This window comes from Trachurus japonicus, unplaced genomic scaffold (genome assembly GCF_045865225.1).
Source record: "Trachurus japonicus isolate A0001 unplaced genomic scaffold, Traja_1.0 AP030187.1".
Taxonomy (NCBI): domain Eukaryota; kingdom Metazoa; phylum Chordata; class Actinopteri; order Carangiformes; family Carangidae; genus Trachurus; species Trachurus japonicus.
This window is the reverse complement of record NW_028220320.1, coordinates 1-13,488: the sequence shown is the minus strand read 5'-3', so window position 1 is coordinate 13,488 and position 13,488 is coordinate 1.

The window sequence follows — 13,488 nt, the reverse complement described above, 5'->3', positions numbered from 1 at the left end:
CTGATTCTGTAAGTTCTGTAAGTCTCTCTGATATTTTGAGCACATGACATGAGAGATAACAAGTTTGTCTTACAAATTCTGAAAAAATTAGGTCTGTAGAGTGTAAATTGTGGCCGTGGTGGCAATTTATCCAGAAAAAATACAGAATGTTTCTTCACTCTCTCCCACTCTAACCGATGATGTCACGCACTCTGACACGAACATTCCATGCAATACACACCCATTATAAACTCATAATTTCTCCAAAAATGATCATGGTCATTGATCAGGGATTGATCAAAAACTATATGACCTATCAAAACGTGGAGTAATGCGACAATACACAAGACTTGTGTCTACTGTTTAAAGTTTAAATGGAGTCTCTAGGTGAAAGTATGCCTGAGCAGTAGACTTTTGTTAAACTCCAATGATTGGTCTTTTTCGGTCTTTTTTTTTCGCCCGTCCCATTGACTTACATGCAAAATTTTTGCGCAGTTTTTCGCGACTACGTCGCGAAAAATTCGTAAACAGTTGAGAAAAGTAATAGCACCCCGATCCCGATCAAACCGCACGTTTTGATATATAATTTGTCCTGCAACTCTTCGAGTTGCAGGACTAGTTGCGAATCGAAAATCGTCCGGAAGTGGAAAAATAATAATAACTAGAAAAAGCATTTCCAAGAATGGAAATGGTGTGACTGCTGACAGCAACTGAACGCTGTTGCAGAATTAGCAAATAGTGCAAGCAGTGATCACCATACAAATGTTTGACCAAGGTCAGAATCGAACCCACAACCTCATGGTCATTAGACTTCCACTCCACCTCTAGGCCACAGTGCGCACACAGTTGCAGCGACTGTTGTCTGTTAATGATCTGCACACTGTCAACATCAAGAAAGCTTGAGAGTCAAGCTTGAATGACTTAGAATGAAAATTTCTGTGAATTTCAGGCTGAGAGCAGCAGTTTCAACATGAAGCAAGTTATCAGAAGTCAACAGAGGACGACTGGGAAAATAATTCACTATAATTGTTGTTGAGGCAAGATTTGAACCAGCAACCTTCAGGTCTCCAGACCAGCAAGCTAACCACTAGGCTACAGACAGAGACAGTATGTGAGGGGTAAAGAAAACCTTTGATAAGAGGATCACTGGCTTCTGCTTAAAAAAAAAAGTAAGGAATCGAACCCATGACCTCATGATCAATAAACCTTTACTCTGCCACTTCGCCAGAGAGAGCACAGACATAAGCATGTTTCAGACAGAGTTGTGGAGAATTCTCAGCATTGGGCTGAATGAGAGCAGAGAGCTCCCTGGCTGCATTTAAAAAATATTTAAAATTATTATCTAAGTCTCTTTGCATTTTTGACCAGAATTTTAGCCAGAAGACAAGTGTGGCTACAAAACTGGAGAAAATAATTTGTCTAGAGTTTAATTTGCAGAAAAAGTTAAATATTTGAAAAAGTATAAATAGTTAAAAAGAGAAAAGTAATGCCGATAAAGTTCAAAAAAAGCTGCACGTTTTGATATATGAATTGTTGAAATAGCACAACACCTAACACACTAACCATATGGCCACAGAGAACCTGAGTTACAATGAGCTTTATACTATGAGGAATCAAAGACTGTCCAATGACAGCTGAATAATTGGAATCAAAAGTCAAGCAATGAAGTGAAAAGACTGAGGCAGGAATCGAACCCATGACCATATGATCACTAAACCTTTACTCTGCCACTCAGCTACAGAGAGCACACTGCTTTCAAGACTGTTGTCATTCATTGTAATGTGATGATGTGCTGCAAACTGGTATGAGTAATCAAGGAGATAACAAACACCTGTAACCAATTGAAGGCGGGGGAGGAGAGCAGAATTCAACATAACATAACAAGAGTTCTTCCCTTGGATTCGAACCAGTGACCTTAGGGTTGGCAAGCAGTTACCCTAACCCCTACACTACAGTGGAGTTGTGAAGGAGAGAGGTTGAGACTTTGATGAATGTGAGATTTTTTGTGAAAAAGTTAAATATTTGAAAAAGTATAAATAGTTAAAAAGAGAAAAGTAATGCCGATAAAGTTCAAAAAAAGCTGCACGTTTTGATATATGAATTGTTGAAATAGCACAAAGTATGAAGGACTAGAAGAAGACCGTAAAAAGGCGGAAGAAAATGGCCAAACAGAAGAACAATAGTGTGAGAAAAAGATAGCATTTCCTGCAGAAAATGCGTGTGAATGCTGAAAGCAGCTGAACGCTGTTGCTGAAGCAATGCTGAATGAGCTGAAGAAATTGTTGAATCAATTCTAAATTAGTTGACGAAACTGCTAAAGCAATGTTGAAAAGACTAATGCTAGAGTAGAGTAGAGTAGAGAGTAGAGGAATACTTTATTCATCCCTAGGAGGGAAAAAGCTGAAACATATAACTTGTAGTGTGAGATGAATGCCTTTTTAAAGGTAAAAAGCAGTAGAAATGCTAAAGGGAGAAGAAAACATTGAAATTCTGCATGTTTAAATGTAATGGTTAAATAGTTGAAATCTGCAGCTAACCTGACAGGAAGGACAACTGATGAACCAGCACTAACATAGCCGAAGCAATGGCTGAGAATATATTTAAAAGTAGAAGATGTGAGACTTTGTATGAAATGGCTGGAAATTACTTGAATTGTCAAAGAAGAGTTTGAAAAATTCCTGAATTTGGAAAAAAGTTAATGCCTACTGAAATACATTGTAAACTGACAGCAGAAGAACATTGTTGAAGAATATAGATCGAGCATTAGCTGAGGAGTAGAACATGTAAACAGCGGGTTTAATGGTGTGAAATGGTTGAGAAGAGCCTCAGTAGTTTAGGATACGTGTAAAACAATGTGTTCAACATGACCAAAATGGGGAAATGTGTATTTTCAGTTTAAATAGCTAAAGAACAAAATTAACAGCAACGAGTCCATTAACTACAACAGGAAGATAGAGAGGTACACAAAACAGTCAGACAACTGTAGGAAAAGTGTGTGTGTGTGTGTGTGTGTGTGTGTGGTGTGTGTGTGTGTGTGTGTGTGTGTGTGTGTGTGTGTGTGTGTGTGTGTGTGTGCGTGTGTGTGTGTGTGTGTGTGTGTGTGTGTGTGTGTGTGTGTGTGAGGAAGATATACATAAAGTTCTGACCTGACAACTGTATGAAATGTGTGTGTGTTGGACGTGTGTGTCTGTTTGTGTATGGTTAGTGTGTGTCCATTTGTGTGTGTGTTTGTTGTGTGTGCATGTTTGTCTGTTTGTGTGTAATTGTGTAAATTGTGTATGTGTTTGGTAAGTGGTTGTATGTTTGTTGGGTGTGTGTGTGTGTGTGTGTGTGTGTGTGTGTGTGTGTGTTTGTGTGTGTGTGGTAGTTAGTGTGTGTCCATTTGTGTGTGTGTGTGTGTGTGTGTGTGTTGGATGTGTGTGTATGGTGAGTGTGTGTCCATTTGTGTGTGTGTGTCCATTTGTGTGTGTGCGTGTGTGTGTATGGTGTGTGTGTGTGTGTGTGTGTGTGTGTGTGTGTGTGTGTAGTAGTAGTTAGTGTGTGTCCATTTGTGTGTGTGTGTTGGATGTGTATGCATGGTGAGTGTGTGTCCATTTGTGTGTGTGTTGGATGTGTGTGTATGGTGAGTGTGTGTCCATTTGTGTGTGTGTGTGTGTGTGTCCATTTGTGTGTGTGTGTGTGTGTGTGTGTGTGTGTGTTGGATGTGTGTGTGTGTGTGGTAGTTAGTGTGTGTCCATTTGTGTGTGTGTGTGTGTGTGTGTGTATGACCGACAGACAGTCAGACAGAGAGAATGTGTGTGCGTTGCCATGGTGACGTTGCCATGGTGAGGTTACCATGGTGAGGTTGCCATGTTGAGGTTACCATGTAACTGTTGGCTGGTGGCTTTAAGGTATGGTGGCAGCTTTAACCATAGGCTTTAACTGCTCTGTGACACCCTCAAACAGATCTAATGTACGACAAATCTGTACTTAGTACGAGCAAAAGGTTTACATTTTCCGAACCATAAGACCTTGCTGAACGCGTCCATGTCACTTTGGTGTTTCTAGAGTAAAAATTGTTGATTGGGTCGCAGGTTGGAAACTTTGGGACGTTTAGAAAATCAGCGCCTACTTTTGAATGGGAGTCAATGAGAGGAAGGGAGGGAAGTGGCCGCACTCGGAGGCTCCCAGTTCAAATTGTGTTCGTCTCTCTGGTTTTTTGAGCACATGAAGAGATCAAGGATGAGCTTGTCTACAAGCATGCCCGAAATTATGTGTGTAGAGTGTAATCTGTGGCCGTACTGACAGGATAGAGAGAAAAATGTGAGAGGATTTTTAGACCCTCTGTCACTCTGCCAACTGCCAACGTCCGAACATTCCGTCCCATTGACTTTCATGTTAAATCTGAATTTTGTCAGAAATTTTAATGATTTTAAAACTATACATATATCTGAAACTGTTGAAGATATCAATAAGCTGAGATATAGCTGAATAGTTGAAAGGTTTGTGAACAGTTTAAAAGTTGAATGAAGTCTGTAGCTGAAAGTATGCTGAAGCTATTAGAGGCTGAATGAAGCAGAAGATTTGAAGAGTTTGAAGACTGTTTCAATGTATTTCCTATGAGAGAAAAATTGCAGAAAAAGTTAAATATTTTAAAAAGTATAAATAGTATGAAAGAGAAAAATAATAGCAATATTGTCCTGAAAAAGCTGCACGTTTTGATATATGAATTGTTGAAATAGCACAAAGTATGAAGGAGCAGAAAACTGCTGAAAAAGGGTGAAAGAAGTAAGAATAATAACTAGAAAAAGAAAGCATTTCCTGCAGAAAATGCGTGTGAATGCTGTAAGCAGCTGAACGCTATTGCTGAAGCAATGCTGAATAAGCTGAAGAAATCATTGAAACAAAGTTGAATTAGCTGAAGAACTGTTGAAAAAGTCTAACGTTGAAACTGAAACATATAACTTGAAGATTAATGCCTTTTTAAGGACAAAAAGCAGTAGAAATGTAAAAAAAAAAAAGAAAAAGGAGAAGAAAATGTTAAAATCCTGCATGTTGAAGATGTTAAACAGTTGAAGAGTTGAAATCTGCAGCTAGCCACAGAAAGGAAAACTGATGAACCAGCAGTAACATAGCTGAAGCAACAAGTGAGAATAGATTAAAAAGAAGGAACATGTAAGCAGGAAGCTGATTGACATGACGTGATGGAAAAAATCCTGAATTGTTTAGGTTTAAGTGTAATAAATGTGTGTTTAGTCTAAAAGCAGTAGAAATGTTGAAAAGGCAGAGGAATGTGTTGGAAAATCCTGCATTATTAAGTCTAACAGTTGAGGAGTCTGCAGTCAGCTGCAAAAAGCACTGCTACAGAAAACAGATAAACAAGTGCTAACATGGCTAAAGCAATAAGTGAAAATAGATTAACAAATGGAACCTGTAAGAAGGAGGTTTATTTTGTATGAAATGATTGGAAATTATTTAAATTGTTGAAGATTAGCATAAAGAAATTGAAAAGCTGAAGTCTACTCAAATATATTTAAACATGACAGCATGAATACATTGTTGGACTATTACTAATATAGATTAAACAATATCTAGGTGGTTGGAAATTATTTGAATTGTTGAAGATTGTGGTGAAAGAAAAATTAACATTTTAAGTACACTCAAATTACTCTAATAAAAATTATATGTGTGTTGGATATGTGTGTATGGTCAGTGTGTGTCCGTGTGTGTGTGTGTGTGTGTGTGTGTTGGATATGTGTGTATGGTCAGTGTGTGTCCATTTGTGTGTGTGACCGACAGACAGTCAAATAGAGAGAATGTGTGTGCGTTGCCATGGTGACGTTGCCATGGTGAGGTTACCATGGTGAGGTTGCCATGTTGAGGTTACCATGTAACTGTTGGCTGGTGGCTTTAAGGTATGGTGGCAGCTTTAACCATAGGCTTTAACTGCTCTGTGACACCCTCAAACAGATCTAATGTACGACAAATCTGTACTTAGTACGAGCAAAAGGTTTACATTTTCCGAACCATAAGACCTTGCTGAACGCGTCCATGTCACTTTGGTGTTTCTAGAGTAAAAATTGTTGATTGGGTCGCAGGTTGGAAACTTTGGGACGTTTAGAAAATCAGCGCCAACTTTTGAATGGGAGTCAATGAGAGGAGAGAGGGAAGTGGCTGCACTCGGAGGCTCCCAGTTTAAATTGTGTTCGTCTCTCTGGTTTTTTGAGCACATGAAGAGATCGAGGATGAGCTTGTCTACAAGCATGCCCGAAATTATGTGTGTAGAGTGTAATCTGTGGCCGTGCTGACAGGATAGAGAGAAAAATGTGAGAGGATTTTTAGACCCTCTGTCACTCTACCAACTGCCAACGTCCGAACATTCCGTCCCATTGACTTTCATGTTAAATCTGAATTTTGTCAGAAATTTTAATGATTTTAAAACTATACATATATCTGAAACTGTTGAAGATATCAATAAGCTGAGATATAGCTGAATAGTTGAAAGGTTTGTGAACAGTTTAAAAGTTGAATGAAGTCTGTAGCTGAAAGTATGCTGAAGCTATTAGAGGCTGAATGAAGCAGAAGATTTGAAGAGTTTGAAGACTGTTTCAATTCATTTCCTATGAGAGAAAAGTTGCAGAAAAAGTTAAATATTTTAAAAAGTATAAATAGTATGAAAGAAAAAAATAATAGCAATATTGTCCTGAAAAAGCTGCACGTTTTGATATATGAATTGTTTAAATAGCACAAAGTATGAAGAAGGAGTTAAACGCAGAAAAAGGGAAGAAGAAGTAAGAATAATAACTAGAAAAAGATAGCATTTCCTGCAGAAAATGCGTGTGAATGCTGAAAGCAGCTGAACGCTGTTGCTGAAGCAATGCTGAATTAGCTGAAGAAATTGTTGAATCAATGCTAAATTAGTTGACGAAACTGCTAAAGCAATGTTGAAAAGACTAATGCTAGAGTAGAGTAGAGTAGAGTAGAGTAGAGTAGAGTAGAGTAGAGTAGAGTAGAGTAGAGAGTAGATGAATAATTTATTCATCCCTAGGAGGGAAAAAGCTGAAACATGTAACTTGTAGTGTGAGATGAATGCCTTTTTAAAGCTAAAAAGCAGTAGAAATGCTAAAGGGAGAAGAAAACATTGAAATTCTGCATGTTTAAATGTAATGGTTAAATAGTTGAAATCTGCAGCTAACCTGACAGGAAGGACAACTGATGAACCAGCACTAACATAGCTGAAGCAATGGCTGAGAATATATTTAAAAGTAGAAGATGTGAGACTTTGTATGAAATGGCTGGAAATTACTTGAATTGTCAAAGAAGAGTTTGAAAAATTTCTGAATTAGGAAAAAAGTTAATGCCTACTGAAATACATTGTAAACTGACAGCAGAAGAACATTGTTGAAGAATATAGATCATTAGCATTAGCTGAGGAGTAGAACATGTAAACAGCGGGTTTAATGGTGTGAAATGGTTGAGAAGAGCCTCAGTAGTTTAGGATACGTGTAAAACAATGTGTTCAACATGACCAAAATGGGGAAATGTGTATTTTCAGTTTAAATAGCTAAAGAACAAAATTAACAGCAACGAGTCCATTAACTACAACAGGAAGATAGAGAGGTACACAAAACAGTCAGACAACTGTAGGAAAAGTGTGTGTGTGTGTGTGTGTGTGTGTGAGAGAGAGTGAGGAAGATATACAAAAGTGTGTGTGTGTGTGTGTGTGTGTGTGTGTGTGTGTGTGTGTGTGTGTGTGTGTGTGTGTGTGTGTGTGTGTGTGTGTGTGTGTGTGTGTGTGTGTGTGTGTGTGTGTGTGTGAGTGAGGAAGATATACAAAAAGTTCTGACCTGACAACTGTATGAAATGTGTGTGTGTTGGACGTGTGTGTCTGTTTGTGTATGGTTAGTGTGTGTCCATTTGTGTGTGTGTTTGTTGTGTGTGCATGTGTGTCTGTTTGTGTGTAATTGTGTAAATTGTGTATGTGTTTGGTAAGTGGTTGTATGTTTGTTGGGTGTGTGTGTGTGTGTGTGTGTGTGTGTGTGTGTGGTAGTTAGTGTGTGTCCAATTGTGTGTGTGTGTGTGTGTGTGTTGGATGTGTGTGTCCATTTGTGTGTGTGTGTGTGTTGGATGTGTGTGTATGGTGAGTGTGTGTCCATTTGTGTGTGTGTGTGTGTGTGTGTGTGTGTAGTAGTAGTTAGTGTGTGTCCATTTGTGTGTGTGTGTTGGATGTGTATGCATGGTGAGTGTGTGTCCATTTGTGTGTGTGTGTGTGTGTGTGTGTGTGTGTGTGTGTGTGTTGGATGTGTGTGTATGGTGAGTGTGTGTCCATTTGTGTGTGTGTGTCCATTTGTGTGTGTGTGTGTTGGATGTGTGTGTGTGTGTGGTAGTTAGTGTGTGTCCATTTGTGTGTGTGTGTGTGTATGACCGACAGACAGTCAAACAGAGAGAATGTGTGTGCGTTGCCATGGTGACGTTGCCATGGTGAGGTTACCATGGTGAGGTTGCCATGTTGAGGTTACCATGTAACTGTTGGCTGGTGGCTTTAAGGTATGGTGGCAGCTTTAACCATAGGCTTTAACTGCTCTGTGACACCCTCAAACAGATCTAATGTACGACAAATCTGTACTTAGTACGAGCAAAAGGTTTACATTTTCCGAACCATAAGACCTTGCTGAACGCGTCCATGTCACTTTGGTGTTTCTAGAGTAAAAATTGTTGATTGGGTCGCAGGTTGGAAACTTTGGGACGTTTAGAAAATCTGCGCCAACTTTTGAATGGGAGTCAATGAGAGGAGAGAGGGAAATGGCTGCACTCGGAGGCTCCCAGTTTAAATTGTGTTCGTCTCTCTGGTTTTTTGAGCACATGAAGAGATCGAGGATGAGCTTGTCTACAAGCATGCCCGAAATTATGTGTGTAGAGTGTAATCTGTGGCCGTGCTGGCAGGATAGAGAGAAAAATGTGAGAGGATTTTTAGACCCTCTGTCACTCTACCAACTGCCAACGTCCGAACATTCCGTCCCATTGACTTTCATGTTAAATCTGAATTTTGTCAGAAATTTTAATGATTTTAAAACTATACATATATCTGAAACTGTTGAAGATATCAATAAGCTGAGATATAGCTGAATAGTTGAAAGGTTTGTGAACAGTTTAAAAGTTGAATGAAGTCTGTAGCTGAAAGTATGCTGAAGCTATTAGAGGCTGAATGAAGCAGAAGATTTGAAGAGTTTGAAGACTGTTTCAATGTATTCCTATGAGAGAAAAATTGCAGAAAAAGTTAAATATTTTAAAAAGTATAAATAGTTGAAAAGAGTAAAATAATAGCAGAATTGTCCAGAAAAAGCTGCACGTTTTGATATATGAATTGTTGAAATAGCACAAAGTATGAAGGAGCAGAAAACTGCTGAAAAAGGGAAGAAGAAGTAAGAACTAGAAAATTTCCTCTCGGGAAATTTTGAATGGGCCACGGGAGCTACTGCGGGTTGTGCCATCTCTGTCAACATGGGAATCAAACCCACGATCTTAAGGTCAAGACAGAGCTGATCAGACAGACACATGATCATCTTTCTATAAGCACTGATATGGAGGAGCTGTAACCACATTAGGTTAACTGTGTGTGTGTGTGTGTGTGTGTGTGTGTGTGTGTGTGTGTGTGTGTGTGTGTGTGTGTGTGTGTGTGTGTGACTGTAATCACATGAAGCTGGCTCTAGAGTCTGTGTGTGTGTGTAACTGTAATCACATGAAGCTGGCTCTAGAGTCTGTGTGTGTGTGTGTGACTGACTTGACACATAGTTAGTTAGTAGCTGCATCCTGTGTCAGTCTGATTTAGCTGTGTCTGTGTTTATAAACATTTAAACGAGCGCCAGGTGGATTGTTTATGAAGTTAACGAGCTCTGGCCTGAGGATCAAAGAGGTTACCACGGCGATAGGGGCCCCCGCAGGCTGAGACAGACAGAAACGTGGAGAAAAAGAGCCATTTTCTGCCTCTAAACCGGTCTCACATTTAGGCTTAGCATGACAAAACGGTAACTCCTATCAGAACAAAACACAGATCAACGTTGCTCTAAGGACTTACTGAAAATTTCGGTACGATTTGGTGTTTCTACAGTAAATATTTTGGCGACGCTGGCAGTTTTAAAACATGAGGCCGTTCTGCTCCTCTCAGAAAATATTTGTATTGGACTCAATGAGGAGCAGGGACAGACGTGGCCGCACTCAGAGGCTGATTCTGTAAGTTCTGTAAGTCTCTCTGATATTTTGAGCACATGACATGAGAGATAACAAGTTTGTCTTACAAATTCTGAAAAAATTATGTCTGTAGAGTGTAAATTGTGGCCGAGGTGGCAATTTATCCAGAAAAAATACAGAATGTTTCTTCACTCTCTCCCACTCTAACCGATGATGTCACGCACTCTGACACGAACATTCCATGCAATACACACCCATTATAAACTCATAATTTCTCCAAAAATGATCATGGTCATTGATCAGGGATTGATCAAAAACTATATGACCTATCAAAACGTGGAGTAATACGACAATACACAAGACTTGTGTCTACTGTTTAAAGTTTAAATGGAGTCTCTAGGTGAAAGTATGCCTGAGCAGTAGACTTTTGTTAAACTCCAATGATTGGTCTTTTTCGGTCTTTTTTTTTCGCCCGTCCCATTGACTTACATGCAAAATTTTTGCGCAGTTTTTCGCGACTACGTCGCGAAAAATTCGTAAACTGTTGAGAAAAGTAATAGCACAGCGATCCCGATCAGGACGCACGTTTTGATATATAATATGTCCTGCAACTCTTCGAGTTGCAGGACTAGTAGCACATCGAAAATCGTCCGGAAGATGAAGGAGAATAATAACTAGAAAATTTCCTCTCGGGAAATTTTGAATGGGCCGCGGGGCTACTGCCGATTTTGCCATCTCTGTCAACATGGGAATCAAACCCACGATCTTAAGCGCAAGACAGAGCTGATCAGACAGACACATGATCATCTTTCTATAAGCACTGATATGGAGGAGCTGTAATCACATTAGGTTAACTGTGTGTGTGTGTGTGTGTGTGTGTGTGTGTGTGTGTGTGTGTGTGTGTGTGTGTGTGTGTGTGTGTGTGTGTGTGTGTGTGTGTGTGTGTTTGTGTGTGTGTGTGTGACACCAACAAGGTTTAACTTTAAAACCAGATTAAATCATGGTTTAAGTTTAAATTCTGTTGCACGTAAACTGTGTTTTAATCACATGAAGGTGTGTGTGTGTGTGTGTTTGTGTGTGTGTGTGTGTGTGTGTGTGTGTGTGTGTGTGTGTGTGACTGTAATCACATGAAGCTGGCTCTAGAGTCTGTGTGTGTGTGTGTGACTGACTTGACACATAGTTAGTTAGTAGCTGCATCCTGTGTCAGTCTGATTTAGCTGTGTCTGTGTTTATAAACATTTAAACGAGCGCCAGGTGGATTGTTTATGAAGTTAACGAGCTCTGGCCTGAGGATCAAAGAGGTTACCACGGCGATAGGGGCCCCCGCAGGCTGAGACAGACAGAAACGTGGAGAAAAACAGCCATTTTCTGCCTCTAAACCGGCCTCACAATTAGGCTTAGCATGACAAAACGGTAACTCCTATCAGAACAAAACACAGATCAACGTTGCTCTAAGGACTTACTGAAAATTTCGGTACGATTTGGTGTTTCTACAGTAAATACTTTGGCGACGCTGGCAGTTTTAAAACATCAGGCCGTTCTGCTCCTCTCAGAAAATATTTGTATTGGACTCAATGAGGAGCAGGGACAGACGTGGCCGCACTCAGAGGCTGATTCTGTAAGTTCTGTAAGTCTCTCTGATATTTTGAGCACATGACATGAGAGATAACAAGTTTGTCTTACAAATTCTGAAAAAATTATGTCTGTAGAGTGTAAATTGTGGCCGTGGTGGCAATTTATCCAGAAAAAATACAGAATGTTTCTTCACTCTCTCCCACTCTAACCGATGATGTCACGCACTCTGACACGAACATTCCATGCAATACACACCCATTATAAACTCATAATTTCTCCAAAAATGATCATGGTCATTGATCAGGGATTGATCAAAAACTATATGACCTATCAAAACGTGGAGTAATACGACAATACACAAGACTTGTGTCTACTGTTTAAAGTTTAAATGGAGTCTCTAGGTGAAAGTATGCCTGAGCAGTAGACGTTTGTTAAACTCCAATGATTGGTCTTTTTCGGTCTTTTTTTTCCGCCCTTCCCATTGACTTACATGCAAAATTTTTGCGCAGTTTTTCGCGACTACGTCGCGAAAAATTCGTAAACTGTTGAGAAAAGTAATAGCACACCGATCCCGATCAAGACGCACGTTTTGATATATAATATGTCCTGCAACTCTTCGAGTTGCAGGACTAGTAGCGAATCGAAAAAGCGTCCGGAAGAGGACGGAGAATAATAATAAGAAAAAATCCACACAATAACAGTAGTGCCCGGGCTTCGCCCGGGCACTGGTCCCTGCAGCTATTTCATAGCTGTTGGGACCAGTGCCCGGTGCGATTGCCCGCGGCCCTAATAAGAAGAAAAAATCCACACAATAACAGTAGTGCCCGGGCTTCGCCCGGGCACTGGTCCCTGCAGCTATTTCATAGCTGTTGGGACCAGTGCCCGGTGCGATTGCCCGTGGCCCTAATAATAACTAGAAAAAGATAGCATTTCCTGCAGAAAATGCGTGTGAATGCTGAAAGCAGCTGAACGCTGTTGCTGAAGCAATGCTGAATTAGCTGAAGAAATTGTTGAATCAATGCTAAATTAGTTGACGAAACTGCTAAAGCAATGTTGAAAAGACTAATGCTAGAGTAGAGTAGAGTAGAGTAGAGAGTAGAGGAATACTTTATTCATCCCTAGGAGGGAAAAAGCTGAAACATATAACTTGTAGTGTGAGATGAATGCCTTTTTAAAGGTAAAAAGCAGTAGAAATGCTAAAGGGAGAAGAAAACATTGAAATTCTGCATGTTTAAATGTAATGGTTAAATAGTTGAAATCTGCAGCTAACCTGACAGGAAGGACAACTGATGAACCAGCACTAACATAGCTGAAGCAATGGCTGAGAATATATTTAAAAGTAGAAGATGTGAGACTTTGTATGAAATGGCTGGAAATTACTTGAATTGTCAAAGAAGAGTTTGAAAAATTCCTGAATTAGGAAAAAAGTTAATGCCTACTGAAATACATTGTAAACTGACAGCAGAAGAACATTGTTGAAGAATATAGATCGAGCATTAGCTGAGGAGTAGAACATGTAAACAGCAGGTTTAATGGTGTGAAATGGTTGAGAAGAGCCTCAGTAGTTTAGGATACGTGTAAAACAATGTGTTCAACATGAACAAAATGGGGAAATGTGTATTTTCAGTTTAAATAGCTAAAGAACAAAACTTCAACGCCATGATGTCAATAATCCAGGACCCTTAATATCGTAGTACACCAACCCCCTATAATCAGGCACAACACAATGAAATATTGTGTGATATATATATATATATATATATATAT